Source organism: Mustela lutreola, chromosome 5, assembly GCF_030435805.1.
Source record: "Mustela lutreola isolate mMusLut2 chromosome 5, mMusLut2.pri, whole genome shotgun sequence".
NCBI classification, from domain to species: Eukaryota; Metazoa; Chordata; class Mammalia; order Carnivora; family Mustelidae; genus Mustela; species Mustela lutreola.
The window spans coordinates 64,051,265-64,077,591 of NC_081294.1; the positions used below are offsets into that span (position 1 = coordinate 64,051,265).

The 26,327-nt window shown below is 47.1% G+C and overlaps 1 long non-coding RNA gene across 1 annotated transcript; it reads right to left on the minus strand.

The window, feature by feature from the left end:
- Positions 1–492: 492 nt before the first annotated feature.
- LOC131831361 (uncharacterized) lies at positions 493–2,775 on the minus strand. The gene is made up of 3 exons (XR_009353616.1): positions 1,722–2,775; positions 1,047–1,206; positions 493–621 (listed from the first exon to the last, which is right to left on the minus strand). It is a non-coding gene; the product is annotated as an uncharacterized LOC131831361 (long non-coding RNA).
- Positions 2,776–26,327: the final 23,552 nt, after the last annotated feature.

Here is a 26,327-nt window from a genome sequence, read left to right on the forward strand (position 1 = left end):
AAAGAGGAAGTAAACAGCATTGGTTGCTAGCGAAGTTGTTCGTTTAGGTGCACAGCCTGATTCGCTCGCTCCTATACCCTGCTCGCTGATTGGTCATGTAAGCATATATAAGTGTGTAGACTTGTGGAAATAAAGAGAGAGAAGATGCATCCGAACCAGGGTTCTTGTCGTCCTTGCGGGGCGAGGGCGATACAACCACAAGCCCACCATCCTCACAAGTCACCCTGAACCTTTTGAGAATTTATGAATGCACCCGGATGGGCATCTGTGTTCCCAACAGTGATACTGGGTCATGAGCAGAGGCTATTCCCATAAAGGAAGAAACCCCACACTCCCCAGAGGACCCACCAGTGCCCACACACATGTGGGTGAGCTTAGCTTTGCCCTCTGTCCCTATGTGAGTTGGCGTTAGACAAAAAGAGGTCAGACAAAGACAAAATTCTCTGCAGGTAAAGTCTTACCTAAATGTCAAAGTTGGAATCGCAGGAGCTGCCGCTAGAATGATCCTTGTAAGTTTGCTTGGACTGTGGCATGAAGTTCCTTTGAAAACAGGCAGTCTTGGCCTGTATGCTCTCGTGATTTAGGGGGAGTCCGGTGATAGACGAGGAGCCCTGGTATTCCCTGGGGGGGATTTTAGGCATCAGGCACCACTAGCCTTCAGGGAGGCTCCTGTTTATTAACACTTAATTTGTGGGAGGCATTTTCCTTTGGGTTTTATCCTTGCAATTTGATAGGTTTTATCCTTACAGATAGGGAAACTGAGGCACAGAAAATAAAGAGAAGCCTACGGCCTGCTTCTTCCATGAACTGCCTGTGGGACTTTGGGCATCTCATTTAACTTCTCGGGGCCGAGTCCCCAAGTGTTTGGCTACAAAAGGAAGGGGATAGAAAGACATAATGGATACTAAGCTCAGAGGACCTGAAAATAAGTTAATTTCCTTTCTCTTTTTTCAAAAAGCCCTTAGCAAAATTTTACATCGGCTCCCCTAAGCCTCCAGGACTAGAAATGAAACTTAATCCACTTCATTCATCAAGCCTCTCCTTACCTCTTGTGTAGGCCACATATGTGTTTGTCTCTTGCAATCTTGTTGGTGGGTCCGTGGTGCCCAAGATGGGACCACGCCAAGAGCTGTCAAGTGCAGCAGGCCACTGGAGTGGATCCATTCCCGGTTCATTTCTGCCTGTCCATGGAGGCTGTTGAGAGTGCTAGGGAAGCAGGAAAATCACAGAATTCTATCAGAGATTAAAAGCAACTGAGAGCTCATCGAGATCAACCAGTTTACGAATGGAGAAACTGAGGCCCCATGAAGGGCCTATTACTATAACACTGGAAATATAAGGAATCGCTTTATTGAGCAACTATTTTCCCCTCCTGGGCTCCCAGAAGTTCTAGACCAATAATGAAGGTGCTAAAGTAATAAGACCGTGGAACAGGAGAGAAGTTCATAGTCTTGTAGCCATGTACCTCTCTCGGCTCCACACTAGGGGGGACCCCGGAGCTCTCGCAGTGGGGGCTCTCACCTCCCTCTACCCCCTGCACTATCATGGGATGGTGAGAGGGAAGTGGGGACCACGGCTTCAGTGAAAACCCAGTCTCCAGCCCATCCTCTCTAAATAAAATCACTATGTGCATTTATCGGATGGATAAATGAGTGCAAAGCTTTGGTCACATGGAGACTCTGCAGGACTGAAGACAGAGCAGTTCTCCACGCTGAGCCAACCTGTCATCAGAAGGAAGAGACCATTCCTCAGCCCCGCCACCAGGTACCGAGCACATCGGGAGGACCTCTAGAATAAGAACAGATTCTCTAGTTTATTTCCCTGATGTCTGTCAGTGGACTTGGGGCAATGTGCCGGCACCACCTCTGCAGGTTCAGTGGACTTTGGGTCATGGTCTGCTCTGTGTGGACACTCCAGCACTAGAGGGGGTCAGTGGGGTCAAGTCAGAGATGTTAACGGTCACATCCTTTGTGCTGAGAGCTCTCCCTCCTGAGTGTTCTCCACCCAGAGGAAATATTGCCATATTGGGGGCTTTCTTTTACCAAAAGGCCCCCCAAGTCCCCCAGAAACTAAACTTCTATAACCATGAACAAAATAACCCAACCACTGAAATTAAAGCCACAAGGTGGAGGTGGCTGTTAGTATTTGTTCCTTCTTTCTTCCTTCCGGAGGGATTTACGTCACTGAGTACATCAAGAGCCACAGAGAAGGACCCAGGCAAACTGGTCAATTACCCCTGATAAGAGCTAATCACAGCTAAAGAGTACAGTGTGCTCAGGATTGGCCAACCTTGCATTTATGGTCTAATTTAACGCCCGCAAGGTGTAAATCACAATCATCTATGGAAAATATCCTACAGACAAGGAAAACAAAGTTCAAAGAAATTGACTTCCCAAGGTCATATCTGAGGCACAGCTGAAATTCAAACAGAGATCTACCCCCAATCTCATGTTCTCACCTCCTCTGCAGGACACAAGATCAGAATCCCCAGACCGGCATCAATCAGCTGCCCCAGCCTCATAAGGGCCACAGGAGGGATGGGGACCCCGGCTGGCCAGTGGGACTGTCAGTTGCAAGCATGGCCGGCCACCTCTCCCTGGCATTTGCCCAGCTTTGGTGACCACCAAAGCAGCCCCTTGGCTCACGTGCACACACAAGCTCCAACCTGCCAGGCAAGCGTGGGCAATGGCAAGGAAGCTACAAACTCCAAGAGTTACGTTGCCTCTGCTCCAAATCCAGTGCGGCAACCCCAGGCACTATGCTCTTCACCATGAATTCCAGCTACCTGCACAGGTCCTAGGAGGGTAGCAAAGCAGAACAACGGCTCAGGAAAGCAGAACAGGCAGCTCAGCTTGCCTGGGCTGAGCTCAGCCATGCTTAGTCAGCTGGCATCCCTGGCCACCAACCTCTAGGGCTTGGTCATCCCCAAGGACTCACACCTGGGCATGGCTGAGAGACACTCCCCACACCCCCTACCCAACAACTCCTGTTGGGAAAGAGCTGGGCATCTTTGCAACCAGCTGGGGACCCAATATCTTACCCACTATCCCACAGAAGCAGGGAAGCGATCAGATTATTGCCTTTGGGCAGACTCACCCAGTTTGGAATCCCAGTTCAATTTTTCACTAGCTGTGTGGTCTTGGTAAAACTGTTCTAACACTCCTAATGTCAATTCACTCATCCACAGAATGAGGGAAACAGTAATCCCACCTGATAAAAATGAGGTGCCATGGGAGGGATTAGAGAGACGATGTCTGGCATGGAGACCACATTATTAATTATATTGTAGTGAATATTTTACTGGTGTTAAAACTAATTAATACAATTATTAATAATTGAAGAATTCATTATTACATTACTTAGTCCTCCCAGAGTCTGTCTTCTTAGCCATAAAATATCTAATGTTCCTTTCAATCTGCTATCCAGGGACATATCCAGTATCTAGGCGGCAATAGCCTCCCCCATGGGGTTCTCGTGGAGTGCAAAGGAACCCAGGAAGTAGGCAAAGCCTCCAGCCAAACTGGCTCTTCGTGGGCTTGCAAGAGGCAGCGATTAGACCCCCAGGGGCAGCATCCCTAGCAGGAAAGGGTCTGTGTTCTGAAGGTGTGGCCTTGCTAACAGAAGGGACAAGGGTTACTTAAACTCTCTGTGCTTCTCCTTCTTCACGAGGACAATGGAAGTCCCCAATGGAAGTGCTGTGTTGTCTAAAACAGGGCAACAGGGACGCCTGGGTGGCTCAGTTGGTTAAGTAGCTGCCTTCGGCTCAGGTCATGATCCTGGCGTCCTGGGATCGAGTCCCACGTCGGGCTCCTTGCTTAGCAGGGAGCCTGCTTCTCCCTCTGCCTCTGCCTGCCATTCTGTCTGCCTGTGCTCGCTCTCTCCCCCTTCCTCCCTCTGATGAATAAATAAAATCTTTAAAAAATAATAATAAAACAGGGCAACAAATGGTAAGTGTTGGGATAAATGTTATCCACTTCTGTTATCCCACAGGCTCCAACATTCCCCCAGCCCACCTCTTCCCATCACGGTAACTGTTGTCACTCTGATGGCCAGGGGCCAGCCACCCCCATCCACCACCAGCAACCCTTGCCACCAGGTTCTTCTAGCAGACACCTGGCTTATCTGCATACATACTCATTTGGGGTGCATGCACGGCCTTCTTTCTTATCTTCCTCTTTTGTCCATTTTAGATACTGTTGCAATGAACCTCTTGGTACACATTTCTTCACCTTCATCAAGTTAATTTCTTTGCAGAGTAAAATTATTGCATCTAAAAAGCAACATTTTTAAGCTTTTTATACATCCTGCTACTACTTTTCAGAATGTGCTGTGTCCATTCACACCATTGGTCTCAGGACACAAGTGTGCCAGTTTGACCACATCCTGACCAGCACTGGGAGTTATGGTTTTCCCAATTATTTTACCTATTTAGGAGATCAGAAACAGGACCTCTTGTTTAACTGTGCATTTCTTTGGCCACTAGATGAATCATTTCCCTCATGTGTATTGTTTGCTTACTGTGTTACCCTTGGGAATCAGTAGCTCAGTATTTTTCTCCAGCTGCTAAAAGGATGGCTTGAATCGGTGCAACTATGATTTGGCCAGAGGTGATGAAGAAAGCACCATGCTGATCAGCACTAGTTATCTGGGCTTCTGCTACCAGCTGGGGCTCCAAGGGTGGTGCTCTGCAGCTCTAGGGCCTATTTCCCTGGCCTCAAACGCTTCTCTGGTTCTTGCAAATGCCTGCAGTTTCTGAAATCAAAGCCCCCATGCCTACTGCATGGCATCCCACCCTGAATTTGCAGCTTCCCTGCAGGTAGGAATCCAGAGAAACGGGGCTGCATCTCCCCCCAAGGACCTGCGCTGTCAGTCAGCCTGGAACGGCGGGCTCTGGAGGAGAACTCCTGCCACACACTCAGGTAACCTGGGAATCCAGCCAGGGTTGACGCCAACACCACCACCTCCGTGCAGGTTAGGCATCCAAGGATCTCATGCTCAAGTCTTGGCTCCAACGTCTCCTGGTGGGGGGACCTAACATCACTTTCATCTTTGAAGTGAACAAGTTCTACAGCACAGGGGTCTCCAGAGGAAAGGCAGTGTGGCCCAGACAAAGGAAAAACAAGGGCAGAGACTTGGCACATAGATCGCCATGGGTTCAGGTCCCGGCTCACCATCTATCCATTGCAAGGCTTCAAGCATGTCTGAGCCTCAGTTTTGACATATGTAAAATGGAGAGGCGATCCTCACCCTCTTGGATTGTGAGACAGACTGAACAGCACAACACATGCACAGTGCTTTGTGTCCTGCTCCTAGGTGTGTAATAAATATGACTTCCTTTTCCTTCTTCTTCCTCAACTGAGGCAAATTCTGTGAGAGTGAATTTGTGACATTTTAAGCGTAGATGTTTTACGTTATCAGCCGCAACAGACCGACCCTAATGACTTGCTGGGGGCAGATCTTCCTCTCGAATGTTCAGTGAGGGTGCTCACAATTTATCCCTGCCTTTTGCCCAGGACTTGGAAAGATTTAGGGGAAAAATTCAACTCAGGTTCTAGCCTCAAGTGACTGCCCATCAAGGCACGTTAAACATCCCTCCCAGCCAACATCTGAGATCCACAATGCTTTGGGGTGCATAAAAAGCAGCCAGAGAGATTGTTTAGGAGGGAAAAAAAATAATAAGCCCAGCCCTCCAACAATTTTTACTTCATAGGGCTGGATCCTAGGCTTCTGAATTTTTAACAGCCACCCCCATCCCATCCGAGGCACTTTGAGCGCAGGTGGCCTTGAGCAACTGGCGAAGGTGGAAGGTCGCACTGTTTCTCCCCAGTCATCCGCAAACACATGTGGGCTGTCTGCGTCACACACACACTGAGCTAAGGATAGGGACCAGGTGGTGGGGACCAGGCAGACCCAGTCCCTCTCCCAAGGCCGTTCAGCCTCCACCAGTGTGGCAGAGAGAAGTTAGCTGGTTGGAAATGCTAATGCCTGGGGCTCATGCTAGCACTGCTGCACCCAGTGTCCACATGTGTACAAATGCTCCTCAAATGCATTTTCTAAACAATGAAGCTTGAGAAGCACCCTCCCAGACTATCACACAAGCCCGCCACCCACCCCTCCGTCACACACACACACACACACACAGAGCTTCTAGGGCACAGCTGGCAGGTGACAAAGACCTGAGCAAGCACCGTCCTTGCTGGGTTGTGTCATGTCAGGGCAGCTGTGAGATCTCAGCCCAGGCCAGAGTCAGGAAGGCCACCAAAAGTAAAGGATGCTTACATCAAGGGTTATCTGGAATGACCATTATCAGGGACAAGTTGACAGCAGAGAGGAGTCTCTTGATGGGCCAGTGGGAACAGAGGCAACATCTGTAGAGAGACAAAAAGAATTTCAAGGGTCCTGGGCATTGTCCAGATGGATGCAGGTGGGCAAAGCTACGAGGGGAGTCAAGTTGTCCAGTTCTTACCTCTGCAGAAACCTCTGCTCCGATGATGAATGTGGGAGCAATAGACTCGTTGCAATTGTCCAGACGTTTTCAGAAACGATGAGATTATCACCTTGTGACATTTGTCATTTATTTGACTAACTTGTGTTGAATATCTACTGTTTATCAGGCTTTTTTTACACAGAGTATCTCATGTAATCCTGGAAGGCAGCAACCGTGGTCCCCACTTCAGGAATGGGGAGGCTGAGGCTCAGGTATACAACAGATGTTCGGTTTGTGGCCCGAGTGTGGTTGTTACCCTGCCGGCAAGCTCAGAGCAGCATGGGGACAGGTCGCCAGGTTACAAGGAAACACGCAATTTTCATCACGTCTTCAAAGCTATTGGAAAACAGCTATGCAGTTCCGTGGTGACTCCCGAGGGTTCTGGGGCTTCAGCAGCCGTCCCAGTGATTTATATTTTAAGGAAAATGGACTGACATATATTAGATATAATAGATCAATAAATAATTTGAGCCTGTTTCATTTGGATTTCCTGCTCTTTGCCACATGAACAGTTCAGATCGGGACAGCAGAATGTGACTCCGTCGGTGTCACTCCAGAAAGCAACACAGCCACGATGCTCACATTCAAAAGATACAGGAGCCCATCCCTAAATGTCCCTGTCCCCAACCCGCTCCACCAACCAGCCTCCCCTAGCAGCACGCACTTCTAAAGAGACTTCCTGCCAACTTCCAAAGCACTTTTTATTCAAAGGCGCTCTCCTCTAAATTGGAAGTTAGATCAGAGACTTTGGCGGTGTCGGTGTCGCTGAATTATTCAAACCCAGTAGGATAATGAGCTGGTTCTCAGGGATCTTCTATCCCACCTGTTAGCCCTTCCAGATCCCCACCTCAGCTTCCATTTTCCTCCCTCCTCTCCCACCGTCTCCCACCAAGGGGCTGCCTTTAGGTGCTGGAAAGCTGACTGAACTTGGAGTCAGACAGGTGACTAAATTTTTTTTTTTTTAAGGATTTCTATTTATTTATTTGACAAAGAGAGAGAGCGCACAAGCGAGGGGGGTGACAGGAAGAGGGAGACCCTGATGTGGGGCTCGATCCCAGGACCCCAGATCATGACCTGAGCTGAAGGCAGTCACTTAACCAACTGAGCCACCCAGGCGCCCCCAGACGTCTAAACCTTAAGCAAGTTACTTCCCTTCTAAGCCTCAGTATCCTATTCAATAAAATGGGAATAAGACTACTCAGCTCATAAAATGAAATGTGGATTATGCAAGACTAAGTGTGAGACCACACCTAGCTCTGAGCCGGTGTGTCTGATCTTGGCTTCTTGTTCTTTCTCTCACATAGCAACCTGCTTTGCTCTGAGGGCTTCCATGTCCTCCCAAGTCTTCTGAGGTCATCCTTCCTGTAACATAACTGCCAAGCAAAGTAACCCAAGTCCCCATCCTTTCGGATGGCAGGAAAGCCAACCTCCTCCCAAACATTTCTGAAGGTTCCCTGGGCAGAATTATTGTCTCGTATTCTCACCTAGAGCTACACCTTCCCCCTTCTCCCCTTCTCCCTTCTCCCTGGCGTGGAGATACCAGCCCTTCCTTCCACATGCTGGGGGCAGCACCGAGCTGAGCGCTGAGTCTGTTGGAGTTTCCTGGAGTCTACTCAACCCTTGAGGCTACTTAACAGACAAATTCCAGAGCAAAACGAGAGAATTGCTATTTGAGATGACTTTATTAGCACACGGACACAAAACAGTATGTGGTTAACAAGTGAAGCTTCCTCACGCTCCAGTTCCCAAAAAGGAGCCATGTCTTTTAGTTCCTTACTAATCTATGGATTTACACGGATATATTTTTCTCTAGAAAGTGAACACTGAAGTTTCTTTCTTTCTTTTTTTTTTAAAGATTTTATTTATTTATTTGACAAAGATCACAAGAAGGGGGAGCAGCAGGCAGAAAGAGAGTGGGAAACAGGCTCCCCGCTGAGCAGAATGCCTGCTTCAGGGCTCGATCCCAGGATCCTGGGATCATGACTTGAGCTGAAGGCAGAGGCCTTAACCCACTGAGCCACCCAGGTGCCCCAACACTGAAGTTTCAATATGATAAACGAGGGCCCTGAAGCCCAGCGGTTCAAGAGCACTGCCACGGCCGGCCGCCTGTGGTCTAGCCCTACGCCTTCTCCCACTCAGACCTGAGCCCTCTCTCCTGCTCCCCCTATACCAAGCTGCTTGGCTCCTTTCCCTGCCCTCAGCTCCCATCTGTTCTCCAAGCCAGGTAATATCCACCGCTGCTCCTTGATCCCAAGGGAAATGTCATTTCAATGGCAAACCCCGAAAGTCCGTAAGTATGCCCCTCAACCAAAGGTCAGCTCTGCTCCAGATGAATCCTGACTCCCCCTGCCCTGCCAGCCAAGCAGATGGTACAGATACAGCAGCTGGTAGAAGAGTGGTGATGCCTTTGTCCCCCCAAAATGGCGGTCTCGGTCGTACACGCCGGCTTCAGCACGTGCCGTCTGGCTGTTTCTCCCATCTCCCCACTTTTCTGTTGGGACGCACTGGCTGAATGCAAAGGATGCTGGTCACCTCCAGGGAGCTCTGTCCGTGGGCATAACTAGCCCCACTTTGCAGATGAGGACATGAGGCTCTGAGAGGCTGCCTGACCTACTTGACCCCAGAACTGGCCTCTCTGACTCCCGCCCTGTGATGGATCCGAGGACAGTCCTGCCTCTCCAGCCGCCCCCCCAGGACTGACTCTACCAGATAATCAAAATGCTTTCCTAAGCCCCAGCTAGCTACAAAGCTGGCGGGTTGGCCTTAGAGTGCCGGTAAGAAAGAGAAGCAAAGCTGATGTTCTACCCAGCTGGGTCAGGAGGTCAAGGTTTCGGTAGGAGGGGACCTCCTAGTGCTAAGCCTGGGAGGAAGGCAGGCACAATGAGGAGGCAAGTTTTAGTTCAAGTCTAATATATGCAAATTGTAATCCGATCTCATCATCTCCCAGGTTTGTAGAGCATGACAAGAGGGAGAGAACAATTATAATTATAATTAATTATGAAGAAAATTGAAGACATTTTGAATACGAAGTTCTGCTAATATTCTGAGGGAAGTTCTTCTGAGATTGATCACACTGAAATGCAAGAGGCACCCCAGATGTCTTGGAGAGTAAATCCCCTTCTTGTTTTTACTATTGCCGACAATGCCTGATGCTTGCAAGTACCCCAATTTGTAACCCTGATTTCCTTAAGCTGTACCAGCTTGTGAGTGTCAGTGAGTCAGAAAGAAGGGTAAAGACTCCACTTGTCCTGGCCCATGGCCATCATGGTTGGTGCGCCCCGAGTCATTCCAGAAGGCCCCAGAGGAACCTCCTGGGTGTTCACATTCCAGCTCTGTTCCTGCCACTCTGCGCCCTCTACTCTTCTACCCGGATCCCCACTTCTACACAAAGGAATTATTTCAGTTAAGTCTTAAGTTCATGTCTCCAAGGTACTATGTGTTCCATGGGCTGCCAGTCTCCATGCCGCTCTCCGAGACACACAAATCCCTCCAGCGCTGGCCCGGTGGTGCTCCCTGGTTCGCCAGCATGTACCAGCCACAGAAGCAGTTGGTTGGACCCAGCCGTTCCAAGCAGGGCTGCTCAGTCTCACTGCCTGCCCTCTGGGCATCATTGTCCTCCCTCCTTCCACCTCGCTGGGAAAGCAGTTCCCCAGACTAACCGCAGCACAAACAGTGGGTGTCACCTCTGCTCTTCTAGACACTGCCTCCAGCCCAAGCCAGCTTCTGGCTCTGTGGTTGCCGCTCTCCCATTGTGCTGGGGGGCAGAGGCCCTCTTCCCGCGCCAAAGCAGTCTGCTACCCAGGAGACATACCCCAAACCCACTGTGTGTCAAAGGCCACAAAAATGCACAGTAAAGTGGGGTGGAAGAATGGTATCCCTTCCACGAGAGCGCAGGCACTCTCTGGTGGGATCCAGATGTGCCTCCAGGAGGCTGATCCAGGGCCACAGGGAAGAGTGTCCTTGACTCAACAGCCTCATTTCCCACTGATGGCTAAGACTCAGTTACTGGGCAACCACTCTGGCCGCCCCTGCTGTCTCCCTCCCTTGGGGTCAGTTCTTCACCAAGCACCACGCCCCCCCCCTCCCCTCGCCAGGCCTCTTGACAAATGCTTTGCAATCCGGTGGGTCCCACCATTCCACTGAGCAGCCACAGGGTGAACGGGAGGCCCTCTGAGTTCCCATCAGGATAATCCTATCAAACATGATGACGGTTCACTAATCCATCCTCGGCTCTATGCCAGGCAGATCGGCCCTGGAAGCCATGGTTCCACCCAGGTTTCACAGAACAAGGCTCAAGAAGCAATATAAGGCGCGGAGCAGAACCTTGTAGCCCGTGAAGGCAGAGCTGGGCTGTCCCAAACTGGCCTCCGTGCCCGGGTTCCACAACACCCAGAAGAGCTTCTCCCCAAAGTCCCCCAAACCACACTGTTTACAGAAGGCTGCAGCTAAACTAGAAGACAATTTTTGCTTTTTCCTAACCATGTTTTGGCTTCTTCCCTACTTCGTGAATCCAAGGGAATTCTGGGAGAATGACAAGTTTTAGGAACTAGATGAATCAGGGAAATTTGAAAGTAAAATGGGAATTGGGCCTGAAATGCCCAAGTTCTTCTCTAGGCTGCAAGGCATAAAATTTGCAAAGGAGCCCACAGAGCCTCAGAGAAATGGAGTTAGCATTGCACATGCACTCTCCTATGGGGATCTGAGGCCAGCCTCTCCTTTGGGACGGTACTACCTGCCTGTATCAGTTCACAGTGGGACTGGAATATTGATTTTCCATTATTCCAAGATAGCAGCCGTCCACGGGGGCTTTGCATTCAGCAATCCAGAAAGTTTTCGGAACAACGCCTCTCTGGGCCAGGGCTCATGCTAAGCATCTGTGTTAGAGAATCGAACTAACCACAGCTCTCCCCTTGAAGGGCTCATGATCACGGACACAGAGCCCATCACCGCAAGAAATAAAAACAGCAGGTGCTGCTCCCTGAAAGTTTCCAGATTCCAGCCACCGTGCCTGAATCTTATATGCAGGATCTCATCTGACTTTAACATCTGTGCAAGAAGGTTCTAGGACGTTCCAATTCGCAGATAGGAACCCTACTGAGAGAGGTGTGATAACCTGCCCAAAGTCACACAGTCAACAAGTGGGCAGTCTGGAATCCTAACCCAAGAGCATCTGACTTCAAATTCCCTGCTGGCAACCACCCCTTGTTCCTCATCACAAAGCGAAGTGTGCCAAGTGCTACACCAGAGAGGTGGACAGAGTATAGTGAGACCCAGGAGACAAGAGGAAGTTAGGGGGACATGAGAAACAGACGTAGGAGGAAAGAGGGACCACCAGGAAGGGCTTCCTAGAGGTAGTTAGTTGCATTTGAGCTCAATTTCATCGAATCCTGGTGAGTTTTCCATTTGGACAAGGAGTCAGGCTAGCATTCTAGGCATCGGGAGCAGGATGAGTAAAGACAGTACTTCGCGGTATGTGGCTGATTGGAGGGGAAGCAAGCAGTTTTCCATGACTGGATGCAGGTGAAGGGGGACAGGCATTTGCTACAGATGAGGCTGGCCGAGAAGGCTGGAGCAGAGGAGCCTTGAGCTGGACTTGCTCCTGGGAGATCTGGGGAGGCATGAATGATGCCAAACACAGGGTTGATCAGATGAAGGTTTCTTTCACCCTGGAGTGTGTAGAGAATGGATTGCTAAAGCTCTGAAGAACAAGGGTGAGGAGGGTGGCCACAATTTCTCCTGACTCCTAGCACTTGAACAGAAGTCTTGCTTTTTTAAGCTCATGTGCATCCCTTCTTGGTGGAATTATGACCTGGTCAGAAAGACCCAAATAACCTCCCCCACAAAGAAATAATTCAGGTGGTCTATGAAAATGATTCCTAACCAAGGGCAACTTGGTTTTTCTGAAGCCTGAGATCATGATCCAGACAGAAATGGAATAGCAGTAGCCGACCCACAGCAAAGCGGGGCTTAGCCGGCTGCAGAGATGGGGAAGGTGGGACCTTGCCAGCTCTGGGGAGCCCTGATAACAACACACGCCTGTCAGAGGCCTGGGGATACAGGAAATCTAATCCCATCAGGGATCCGAAAGGTCCGGACAGCATTTTCCTTGTTCGCTTTTCCAAAATCTGAGATTATGGCTCTGGGCTCCAAAGGCTGCCAGGATGGTCTATCTGTTATATTTTGGTTTTAAAATGGTAGGGATTTTGCACCCTGCTGACATGCCAAGGAGACACTGGCTTTGCAGACAGATCTTTTAATTATTAAATTGCATTTTTCCTTCTAGGACTAAAACATTTTCAAAGGGTATAGGGAAAATGAAAAGAAAAAATATATATATATATACATATTTTTTACTTTATAACCCGTCCAGCCTAAACTGACGATTTATACATGCAAATTCCTTCCACCCTGTGACACATGCAGGCTCTATTTCTTATAAAGTTATCATTTTAGAAGATATAACATCTTTGAGGTGGGGGTGGGGGGGAATGTCTGCATTGAACAGCTTTCTCTGCATAGAATTTTCTTAGGAAATATTTCAGGAGGGAAAAACAAATCAATCTCAAATTTTTAAAATGTGAGCTTTGAAGCCCCAGACTCCCATCCTGCCTCTCACTAGCACCATGAGCTGAGGAAGGTGAGTCCACATCTGGGTTTTCTCCCCTGCAGAGAGAGCATAAGGAAGATCCCTGCTTTGCTGGATTCCTGGAGGCCTAAGGAGGAAATGGGACAATGCCTGTGAGGTCCCTCGTACAGTGCCGGGCACAGGACGAGTGTCTGCCACATGCCCACACGTGTGATCACAGCCGTTATTATTATTATTGAAATGTTAACTTGTTGTGTTCTTATAAAAGTAATCCTCTCATATTAGACCATTTAGAAAATACAGGCATGCTAAAAGAAATATGTCCCACCGTGTACAGCCTCGCGGTTCCGAAATGACACTGTGCATCTTTTCTGTTGTTCCTTTCTATCTTTTTCCTACACAAATCCATCTGGGTACATATAGAAAAAAGTTTCAAAAATAGGACTCTTCTCTACGTACTATTTTGTCAGTGAGCTATTTAGTACCAGACTTTGCAAATACAACAAGTTAGTGAGAAGCATCGTGTCCATATTCTGAAGGGAGCGTCAGCAGTGTAAGCGTGTGCCCTGTATAAGCTGATGAGTGACCCCAGATGTAGAATATTCCTGACTCTTTCCTTGACCAGCTGCCAGCCACCTGCGTAAGGCTTCTAAGAAAGAAGTCATGTCCAGGAATAACAGAGTTCTGATATTAATTTCCATTTTTGTTTTACTAAGCATTTGGTAAAATCTTATAGGCATAATCTTATAGGTATAACCATGTATCTTATGAAGCTAAAAGACTTTCTGGTGGGGTCTGCTCAGGTCCGATGAGCATCTTGTTTTCCTCTTGGATTTCCTGGTTTCCTTTCCTTACAACCTCCCAAGTCTCTTCTCTCGAAGCCCCGCTTTCTCTGAGAACCTCTGGAAAATGTCCTGTGCTGTTTAATGATGGTCTCGAAATAGCTACTCTGCCCGCCTAGACCTATCGTTCTCTGCCCAACTTGGGAAACTGCTCTGCCTGACGCAGGAAATAGTACTCCGCCCCCCTTGGCTCTGAAGAGCAAACTTCCTAAATGAGGTCCCAGGTGAAATCAGATTGCCCCAGGCAATCCGGTGTAATCCAAATAAAAGTGGGTTGCCCTAAAGGCAGCCCCAGGCACTGGGTCACGTCCAAAAGAAACACAAGTACAGCTAGAAAAGCCTCGAAAATTAAAGCAGGTCTGTATTGCATAATCACTCAAGGAGCCGGCACCGGGGGAATTCCAGGGGGCAAAACCAAGCAAAATTTCCTTTAAAATCAGTTTACCCACCACTGTCTCCAAAACCCATCATTCCTAGCAACTGCATCTTCTCTCTTCTTTTTTTTCTCACCCCTCCCCCCGCAAAGCCTCCCCCTCTCCCTGCCCACCCTTCACACTCCGCCCCCCACAACAGGTATTTTGTTTTCCAGGTTGGCTGAATGGCCTCCCTGCTATAAATCCCTGTGCCATTTGCTCCCATTAATATCCTCAGAAACACATGAAAAGATATGGAAATCGGATACTATAAAAAGAAACAGAGAACAAAAAATCTTGGAAAAAGTAGAAATTAAAAACTCAGTGAAAGGGTTGGAAGACAGAGTTGAGGAAATCTGCCCCCTCCTGCCCCAAAATAGAACAAAGAAGGTAGAGAATTTCTTTTTTTTTAAATGGAAAGAGGAAAAAAAAAGAGGTCCAGGAAGCCCAGTGTTCAAATAATAACTTCAGAAAGAAAAAAGGAGAGTAAGAATAGAAGGGAGAAAGTCTTCTCTAAAATAATTCAAGAAAATTTCCCAGGTGAGTAAGAGAGTCCAAATCTAGAGAACCTACCCAGGGCCCAATGCAGTGGACAAAAATAGACTAGTGCCAAGGGCTCGTGATTGTGCAATTTCAGAACATCACGAGCAAAGATGGCTCTCTCTTTAGCTGCCAGCAAGAACACTGTCACATGTGAAAGATCAGATATCGGAATTGCTTTGGACTTTCCAACCACACACTAGAAAACGATGGTTGAATGCCTTCCAAGTTCCAAACATAAATACATAAATTCCAGGGGAGAATTCTAGAACTGGCCAAATTGCTAATCAGGTGTGAGTATAGATTAAGGATATTTTCAGAAACGCACGGTCTAGCACACCCGTGCACCCTTTGTCGGGAAGCAGCTGGAGAGTGTGCTGTTTCCGAAGGAGGTGACAAGCCAAGAGAGGAAGACAGAGGGTGCAGGAAGTGGAGTTCAGGCTTGACATGGTGATAACTATTTGAAAAAAAAAAAACAATCAAGCAACAAGAAATTCACTCCAAGGGGAAATCTTTTTGCTGGATTTATTACATGATTCAGCCAGGAAAAATGTTTGCCTAGTCAACCCATTACAACATATAGATCTCATGCCCATTTGATTTGAAAGGAAAAAGAGAATCGTTCTTATTTTTATTTTAGATTTTTTTTTTATTGGAGAGAGACAGAGTGAGCATGAGCAGGGGGAGGCGCAGAGGGAAAAGCAGACTCCCTGCTGAGCAGAGAGCCCGATGCGGGACTCCATCCCAAGATCCTCACAACCTGAGCCAAAGGCAGGTGTTTAACCAACTGAGCCACCGAGGTGGCCCAGAGAAAGGGAATCTTAAAATGCAGATTCTCAGAAGGGAGGATGGTGGTTGCCAGGGGTGGGAGAGGGGGATGGAGAGTCACCATTTAATGGAGATAGAAATGCAGCTTTATGAGTTGGAAAGAGTTCTGGAGATGGGTGGTGGTGACGGTTGCCCATTATGAATGCATTTAACTCCACTTAACTGTATGTCTTGAAATGGCTAAGATGGTAAGTCTGTTTGTATGTTTCACATACACATAAAAACTTTTAAAAAAGAAAAAGTGAAGGTTATTGGGGTGCCTGGGTGGCTTAGTCTGCTGAGTGTCCAACTCTGGATTTTGGCTCAGGTCACAATCTCGGGGTTGTAAAATGGAGCCTTGCATGGGGCTCCGCTCTCAGGACGGAGTCTGCTTATGATTGCCTCCGTCTCCCTCTGCCCCTCCCCCTGCTCTCACTCTCTCTCTTAAAAATAAAAAAATAAAATAAATACAATAAAATATTTTTTAAAGGTGGAGGTTGTAACTTCTGATACCAACTTCAGATATTTAATAGACATTAAAGGCTTCAGTTTTTATATTCTTACTTAATTTTGGTATTATCTTGCATGTTTGCTTTTTAAACAGCCCTTCACTTACAAAGCAAGCTCTCATATTAGGAGTTAAATTCTGTGGCTTATCATAACCATGAAATCAATTATTTTGCTTTGTCTCAGTGGAAAATAAAATTTCTAATCTAGAACCTTATCAAGACAACATCAACTTTATTTGTGCAGTCTTTTACAAATAAATCCACAAACTGAAAGTAAGGGGAAAAAAGTATCAGGGTGCCTGGGTGGCTCAGTTGGTAGAGTGTGTGACTCTTGATCTCAGGGTTGTGAGTTTGAGTCCCACGTTGGGTGTAGAGATTACTTAAAAATAAAAATCTTTTAAAAAAAAAAAGTGTCAGTACAAAAGAATGCTTATCAAGAAAAAGATAAAAAGGGGTGCCTGGGTGACTCAGTCAGTTGAGCATCTGTCTTTGGCTTGGGTGGTAATCCCAGGGCCGTGGGATCAAGTCTCACTTCAGGCTCTCTCACTATGTATCACCCAAGGCACTATGAAACCAGCCACAGACAAGAGCAAACCAGTGGATGTGACCGTGTGACAATAAAACTTTATTTAGAAACTCAGCCATCAGATTGTATTGGGCACACAGGCCATAGTTTGTAGCTCTGTGATCTAGTCTCTGGTCTGCTCCTGGCTTCACCCCTTCTTCCTCTCCCACTCTGGCCTGCTCAGTTATCCACCCCAGCTCTACCCATGGACAACCCTCTTTTCTTCAAACCTGTGAAGCCTTTCTCCATCTCAGAGTTTTGCTTTTGCTGGGCCCCTTGCTTGGAACATTCTGGGACTAGACTCACGTTCTTATTTCCTACAGGAATCTGCTCAAATGTAATCTCCTCAAAGAAGCTTCTGGGATCCCCTGATCTAAGATACCAGCCTCTCTCCCATCACATCATGCTTTATCTACTCACCTTTGATTCATGTTTTGTGAGTGCATTTATCATCACATGGCACACTGTATCTTTCTTTGCTTGTCTTCCCAGCCTAGAATGTAAGCTCCATGAGCAAGGGCTCTGTCTTCATTGCTCAGCATTGAATCCCTAGTGCCTATCACTGCCTGGTACACATCAATAGGGCGAGATAAATACTTTTTGAATCGGTGAATGAATGAAGGAATGAAGATATTTGACATCAAGGGTTTTAGAAAACTTCCCTTAATGAAGGACCCATACATCCTCTTTTAATCTAGAAGAGCAAATTCTATTGCATGGCCAGTTTAATTTTTCTTTATCATTGATGTAATAAAAAAAAAAAAAAAAGGAGGGGAGCATCTATCTCCCACTTACACAAATAAATGGCACAGAAGTCTTTCCCCTACGAACAGGAGATTTCTCAAGCGTGTTAGAGCACTGGGGATGTGTGAAAGATAAAAGTAAATTTTTTCTAGTTTTTAAAACAATTTTTAGAATAATTGTTTAAAATTGATATAAAATTCTGTATCATCAGAGCCAAAAGGCCCCTAAAACCCCTCATTTGACCCTTTCCTCCTGGAGGAAGCAGTGAGCCTGGAGAAGAGAGAAGACCTCTCAAGGTCACAGGATAGGAAGATAAAGGCTCAGACCAGCATCCTCAAGGTCAAGGATACTTAACTTCATCCTGTAAGAGAACACATTTTCAGAAGCAAGACTTTTTTTATCTTGAAAGTGCCGTCGGTAAGAAAAGGGACCCAACATTAAGTGTGGAGCTTTAATGTCTAATGGATTCTTCCCTGTCTCTCAGTTATAAATAATCAGAAAATGAACATTCTCCCCACACCTTTAAAAAAAAATTCCAGTTGCATGTGAAATTATTTTTATCTTTCAAACAAAAATGCTAGCTTTGGAGCTTAATTAGCTAATCCCTGATATCTCTCATCAAAGTTAGTTTTCTTTCCAGTGGGGGTGTATAATCATTGACGTGTTTACAGCAAGCATCTTTCAGCCAGTTTCAAGCCATTTTTTCTCTTTTGGTGAGTATTTGAAGTAGAGAGAGCTTCTTAATCCTTCCACTGCTTCTTCGTCCAGCTGGAGAAGGAAAGTAGACTTACTAAGAACCAGCACCCATCTACTCCATGTGGGCATGTATAGGTCTGATCTCTTTTCATCCCCATCATAGCTGTTTGAGGGTTTTATTTTTTGTTTTAGAGATTAAGGACCAGGCTGGGAGAGGTAAAGCGAGTTTTTTCAAGGTCAGGGAAAGACAATGAACAGAGGATTTAGAATCAGACAGGATTAAATCCAAATTTGAGCCCCAGACTTATCTAGCTAGGTGACCCTGGACAAATCACTCAACTTCTCTGAGCCTCCAGGACTGGCGCTGTCCAGTAGAACTTTCTGTGATGATGAAAATGTCCTCTCTCTATGATGTCCAGTGTGGAAGCCATGAGCCACAGGTTAGCAGCTACGGAGCTCTTGAGATGTGGCTAAGGAAACCGAGGAAGTGAATTTAAATTGTATTTAATTTTAATGAATTTAAATGTACTTAGCTACATGTGGCTAATGGATACCATATTGGTCAGCACAGTTCCAAGTAGTATTCTCTTAGACTCAAGCAAAAGGGTCCCCTACCCTGAACCCTGCACCTGACTGGCCCTATGCAGCTCTCCTCTGGCCACGGCTCTCCCAACAGGATAAGAAATACACAACTTCCCCGGGCCCACACCCCCATGTTGAAACCACACATCACCTTGGAGATGTGAAATCAAGATCTGGAATTACTGCCCAAATAGCCCAAGTCCACGTGCAAGGCTGCCTGGATCTCTTCCCTAGTGCCATGCTTCCACGGGTCATCTGTACTGATGGCATCAGTACCAACAGGGTATCCAACAGGGTATCCAACAGGGGCCATTTGTGGGAAGTGTAAATACAGCTTAGACACGCAGACTGGCGTACTCACAGGAGGGCGAACAAGGCCCCTTGAGACACTGAATGGAGCCAGGTGTGAAAGAGAAGAGAACAGAGCTCAGGCCAGGAGCCAACTCTCCCTGCAACCTTGCTGTCAATGGGGAACTGCCCTTGAGAGCCTGCTAACACATCCCTTTAGTCCTAACCTTTGAATTTAATGAGCTCACCCTTGATATGTCACATCAATATTTGTTATCTTTCCAATGCAGACATAACGCCATTGTTACTCTTTGCAACATAAGAATGCCAATCCAACATCCTTAGCTCCCAGCAACGAATCCCAGCCCAGAACATTCCTGCTGCAAGGAACTGTCATGGGGCCTGCTTCCTAATATTCAGAGATCCCTGGGTTCTGCCTGTTTTCAAGCTCCTCTCCAGCCTCCCGTCAACATGCTCTGGAGCAGGGATTCCCCAATCCTATGATCGGCCCCACCCTTCCCCATCTCCATTATGCAACCCAGGTGCTAGACCTGGGCCCCTTCTTTGTCGTTATGGCTCACAGCTATTCACCCACCAGCTCCGTCCATTCAACCCCATACACGTATCTCAGACTCATCCTCTGTCTCCAGGGGAGCTGTGGGTTCACAAGCTCTGCCATTGCAGTCACAACCACTCTATTATAAAACTCAGCGGCTGCTGCCCTTATTGCACACCTGAAGGCCGCATACCTGTCAAGCCAACTCCAAGGCCAGCGACCATTGCCTAACCAACTGAGCCATCCAGGCGTCCCAGCGACCATTGACTTTTAGGACAAGGAACAGCTTCTTAGATCGTAAGGTTAAGACAAAGACGAAGCAGAAGTTCACGTGCCTGATCTGTGAATTACACTTGGCTTACATGTACCCTGCTGAAAGTTCGTCCAATTTTGGCTTAAGTGGAACTTTCTGCCTTAATTGCAATTGTCTGGCCACCGATGCCTAGGGAGGGAGGTACCAGGGATTTTCATTTGAAACCATCTTTCTCTGTAGTCTTTCCCCGACAAAAATCTAAGGGTAGAAGTGATTTTGAGTGAAGGAGTATCCAAAAAGAAATCAGGCAGGGACAACCCTGCCAGGTACCGCTCTTAACAGGTACACCGAGTCCTGTCTGTGGCATTCGCTTCCCCTCTTCTCTCCTGATGATCTCTTCATTCTCCAGAACGCTGCATAAAGGCCATCCGGTGGGTACCTCCACCACCCCCCCCCCCACACATGTCTACGAAGGCAGGTGTCTCTTCCGATGCTTACATGGGCCTCTTGTGTGGCCTCCCGCAGGCGGCAGGGTGCAGATAAATGAAAAAAATTACCCTGCCGCCTGCGGGAGGCCACACTGGAGATGCGGGGATGTGGGAAGAAGGAAGGGAAGGACAGAGTTCTTAGAGTCCGTTAAGTCACATTCAAGAAATGGACTCCTCTGTCCGTCTTGCCGGGCCCCAAGGGGCCAGAAAGAGAAGAGGAGGAGGAGGAGGGGCAATGTGGGGAAGGCCTGGCAGATAAGGACACCAGGGAAGGAAGTAGGGACTGTCACCTGACAGCTGGCCTCCAAAGCACGGAGGAGCCAAAGTAGCCAGAACTCCCAGGACCATCAAGTGGCAACTGTGGTCACACATGAGCTGGTAGCTAGGGTCTCGAGAAAGGGGTCCAGGGCCCAGGACAGGGACTGGTGAGAATGGGCCCCATGGTGGAGATTCTAGTTCTAAAAACACTTAGTGACTGTCCCTAGTCTTCTGCCACACTGGAAGAGACAAGACAAAACACATGGTCCTCCTCAAACTTGGGAGCAATTCTCCCCCACCCGCCCCCCCGCAAACCAATCAGGCAGGGGACAGACAAAGGCAGGGGTGCGGTCAGTGTTGCCACAGAGGAGGGGACCAGGCAAGTGAAGGCCGGAGTTCAGAGGCAGAGCACACCCCCCACTCTGCCCCAGCCCCACCCCGTGTCTGCAAAGGTTCCAGACCCACAGGACATTGAGATGGGAGCCAAGTCCTGCGAGCCCGGGCCCCTCCTGCCCGGAGGTCTAGGCTGGCTGCTAAACGGCAGCATCCTCAGGAGACACGGAATCCAAAACCTGGTCCCACCATCCCTCTGCTTATCCATCCCAAGGGGCTGAGCGGAGGGAGAGGATGGTGGTAACATAAAGTTCCCAGGGCAGAGACAAAGAAGCAAATAAGCCCTCTGAGAATCATCCAGAAGGAGTCAGAAACTACACTTGCAGGAGCCAATATCTGCTCCTGACCTGGGTGGCCCTGTGCACCCCGTGTGGTGCCTCTCTGTCTTGGCTGCAGAAGATTTGGAAATACTCCTACCTGAGCCGTTCTGCAGAGGCTGAGTTCTTTGGTCTGGGATTTTAAAAAAGCTTCCCAGGTAATTGTAATCACTGATTACAATCAAGACTAAAAATTCCTTATTTAAAGGGAGATGATACCAGACCTTTCTTGGAAGAAATAGAGGGAGGACAGTGCTCAGAGGCAGAGATGGAGGGAAGCCAAGTTAGCAGAGGGAGGGGTGGAGAGGGGAGGGGCTAACTCAGCGGAGGGATGTTGGAGAGGGACAGGTGCCCCCTCGGCACCAAGCCTCACCCCCTCCCACCAACTACATCTGTTCTTTCATGAGAAGCATATTCTACATGGTTCCTGTGCAGCTGATATAGAGAGGAATGACATCAACACAAGGCCAAAGATTCATTATTTATACTTGGTTTTCCCCAGCATGTTCATGACTTCTGCCACCAACTGAAAACAGAAAATATACTAACATCATTGGGTACAGCCTGTTCTAGTTTTTTTTTTAATATTATTTTTAAATTATCAGACAGTAAAATTGACCTTTTTCCTTTAATACATATTCCTGAGTTTTAACACATGCCTACAGTTTTGTAACAAGCACCACAATCAGGATACAAAATAGTCCCATCCATCATCCAGGGAAAAGTCTTGCCTGCTCCCCATCGCAGTCTCTCCTTGTCCCCATGCCTACACCCTGGCCACCTATAATCTATTCCCTGTCACTGCAGTTTTGTCTTTTTGAGAATGTCCCCTAAATGAAATCATACATCCATGTCAAGGATGGATTCCTTCCTGCAGCACAGCGCCCTGGCTCTACATCCAATGTGGTGGGTTTGTTCCTTTTCATTACTGAGTAGTATTTCATTGCATGAAGGCGCCACTGTTTATCCATTCACTTGTTGAAAGATCTATTTTGTTTCCACTGGCTAGCAGTCATGAAGACAGCTCCAATATATATCTGGGTACAGGTTTTAATTTCGATGTAAGTTTTCATTTCTCTAGGATAATTAACTAGGAGTAGAATTGCTGATGAATGCAGTCCTGTTATATTTTAGGGCCCAGATTACAAGGTTTTTCAAGAAAATAAAAATAGTGTTAGAGAAGGAACACAGAACAGTTGCACAGCGTGAAGTAGTTTGTCCTTTTTTAAGCCTATTTACTAACTGCGTTAAACATAATTCTTTTGGTTACGAGGAACAGAAGTCTTAAGCTTATGTAAAAAGAAATATATCAACAAGAAGCAGATGTATCTCCTAGAAACCCAGGACAGAGCTACAGCAGGAGCCTCAGAAAGATCTAGAACGGAGCCAGAGGAAGCCATCAGAATGCTCCCTGGATTTCTTACACCTGCTTCTCTCTGTGCATTTGCTTCATTTTTTTTCTCCTGAAAAAACTTCTTCTCTCTGCAACTTGGTCATTGGATTTATTTAGAAGATGCCGCACAGAGTCTCAAAGTTCACATGTTAGAAGCCCAGCTATGGAGCAAGACCAACTGTCCATCAAAGCAACTTCCATATTTGTAGAAGAACCTTGGCCAATGCTCCCTCACCAGCATGACCATAAAGATGGGCCCATGGGAACCAATGTAACTTCCAGGGATCAACTTCATGTCCTTATTGATTGGGGTGCACTGCCCGGAAAAGATACCTGTGCAGTGGAAGGTTACTTTTTATCACTCTTACCTTGCCGAGGAGTTCTCGCTGTCTCCTCCTCCCCACAGACAGGAACATCAGCGAACTGTCCACCAGAGCCTGAGATGAGGTTTGGGTAGAGTTACTGTACCTTGACGGTTTTCTCTTCACTCTCTCATGTCTCTGATGTGGCTAGTTCTTCAGGGCAAGTGAGCCAGCCTCCTCCCTCTTCTCAATGGGATTAGGTGGAGAAGCAGAACTTCTCTAGGGCTTGGGTATCTTCCTCTTCCTCTGCAGTCCCACAAGGGCATTCTGGTCCCTCATTCCCGTTTGAGGAAGGGAGTTGGTTTGATAAAATCAGAAAGCTACTTAGGTATTTGCCCAGATATCAACACCGTGGTCCTTTAATTCCCATTCTGCTCTTGTACTAGGGATAAGAGTGCTAGGTACTTAGCTACCCTCTCAGAGGAAGGAGGCTGAGCTCTTAGATCCTTGTTCACAATACCAACATTCCCCTACCTTCATGTCTACTCACCCCAAAAGGTGACTAAGATTACGTTTCCAGCTGAACCAGTGGTTCCTTAATTATCTACTTACCTGAAACTCTGCAGAGAAATACCAAAGAGAAATTAACAGGTGTGCTGGAGCTCAAAATCCCAGAGCAGCTCAGAGACACACCTACCCAAAGACATAGCCATTTGGCTGTCCCTTCACCTCCTCCCCTTGGGCTCCAGATACTACCATGGTTTATGGTCAAGGTCAAAAGCCTTAGTCCTGACCAACCAAGCAGCTACATAAGACATTGATTTGCTCCCTGGAAAGATGATTGTGCCCTTCTTCGCAGAAGCCCCTAGCATATCTCCCCAGATGAAATAGATCTTGTTTGAAATGGGAGGCAAGAGTCTTCAGAAGGAGCCTGGCATTTGAGGGCTGTAAGATTAGGGCTCACATCCCAGCTCTGTTCCCTGTGGCTTGAGAAAAGCACGCCAACTTCCGGAGCTTCATTTTCCTTCCCAGTGATGTGCCTCAGAGCTGCCTGAAGATTAAATGAAATGCTTTCTCTAAGTGTTGGTCTGAGATAATTGCTCCAAAGTCTTTGGTTCTCCCTTCCCATCTTTTATCAACACAGCCTCAGTGAAATCTCTTTTAAAGTTCCTTAGGACTTATAGCTGTGTTTGGCATTTTGACATTATTTGCTTAAAAATAAGCCTTCTGTTCACAATTTTCTAAGGAAAAGAACAAAGCAAAGGCATTATGGTTTTGACTCATATGAAGGGAGCTTATAGCTTTTCTGATGTGTCCAAGACAGTTTCATTCTGTCCCTCCTTCTTCGGGGCTCCCAGACCCCTATTCCCCCATCTCTGTTGGCCCTGATCACAGGAGTGAATTTCAGTGCCTCCCAATAGCTGGAGAGCTTCTGGGGGACAGAAGAGTGTCTAAATCATCTTTACATCCCCAATTTCAAGCACAAGTCCTGGCACAAAACAGAAGCTCATGCAAGTTTGTTGAGGGAGGGAGGGAACGGCTGGAATGTGGCTACAACTACACGATTTGGAAAGATTTCGATTCACGTCTTCTCTATGTTATAGGCCGACAATTTGGCTGCCTTGAATTTTTAAGCTGCATTTAGATGTTTCTTTTGCCTGGGTTTTCTGGGAAGAAATAACATCAGTTGCAAGAAATGAATATATTTAATTTATTTGCAAGTCCCAAGTGCTTTTGGAGAAAAACACTCATCCACAATAAACAGAAAATTCTGTTGGCTCAATCAGATCATATATTCCTATCCAGAGGACAAAGGGCAGAGAAAATCTACCTCACTGATTCTGGTTCTGGAAAGTCTGATCCATCATATCTTCTTACAAGACTATAGATAGCTAAGGCACCATGTAATCCCAACAAAAAACAAGTTTTGTTCCAAGACGGAATTTAGGAATGAAGATAAATTCTCTAATCCTTGAGCTTCCATGCTAAGTGCAAGATTAAAGAAGTTCGTTTGGGGCTCCTGGGTGGCTCAGTGGGTTAAAGCTTCTGCCTTCAGCTCAGGTCATGATCTCAGGGTCCTGGGATTGAGCCCCGCATTGGGCTCTCTGCTCAGCAGGGAGCCTGCTTCCCTCTCTCTCTGCCTGCCTCTCTGCCTATTTGTGATCTCTGTCTGTCAAATGAATAAATAAAATCAATAAAATCTTAAAGAAGTTTGTTCCATCTTCAGATAGGGCTCCAAGTTCAGCTACAAGAGGAAATGAAATGGTATATCTGACATCTAAGTTGGGAAGATGTGGCTAAAAGGACATGTTTGTGGAAAGTGATGTAGGAAAGATGTTAGGGTTCGAAGCCAATAGTCAAGGAAAGAATTCTTGAGATGTCTTTGGTGCAAAAAGTGGCCTTATTAAAGCATAGGGACAGGACCCATGGGCAGAAAGAGCTGCGCTGGGATCACGAGGAGTGGCCTGTTATATACTTTCAGGTTGGGAAGGGGTTAGGGATAGCATAAGTCTTTAAGGAATTTTGGAAGCAAATTTTCCAGGACCTTGAAGGGGGCAAGATATTTTTAAGAAAAGGTCATTTATTACCATCTAATAAAACCTTAATCATGAGACCCTTCAGATATATATCAGAGGGTCATATGCTTGGGAGATGATTGCCAACATGTATCTTGAGGGGTTTAGAGATAAAGGAAATTTCTAAAAAGTTTTTTTTTTTATATGTTAAAGTAAGCTTACAGGGGCACCTGGGTGGCTCAACGGGTTAAGGCCTCTGCCTTCAGCTCAGGTCATGATCCCAGAGTCTAGGGATCGAGCCCGGCGTCGGCATTGGGCTCTCTGCTCAGCAGGAAGCTTGCTTCCTCCTCTCTGTCTGCCTGCCTTTCTGCCTACTTGTGATCTCTGTATGTCAAATCAATCAATAAAATATTTTTAAAAAATAAATGCATAAATAAAATAAAGTAAACTTACAGGTTGGGGCTGGGAGGGGTATCGGCTAGGATTGCCTTTTACCTTAAGCAAAGTGTCCACATCAAGGCAGTTGAGTACCTAGAGGAATGTCACTCTGCCTGTTTCAAGGACTTGTCAATGGGCTTTAGGTAGCAAGGAAATTTAGTAATCTCTCTTCTGCCTTGGTTTCCCACATCAGAAAAGACAGCCATATTCATTGCAGGCTGGAAAGGGATGTTATTTAATATGACCACTCAACAAAGCCCAATGGCTCTTTCCACCCCCTTTGCCGAGCCCCTCCCACCCCACCCCAATCCCTCAAGTGCAACTTGTCTCTCTCATAAGTGCACCAGGAGGCCT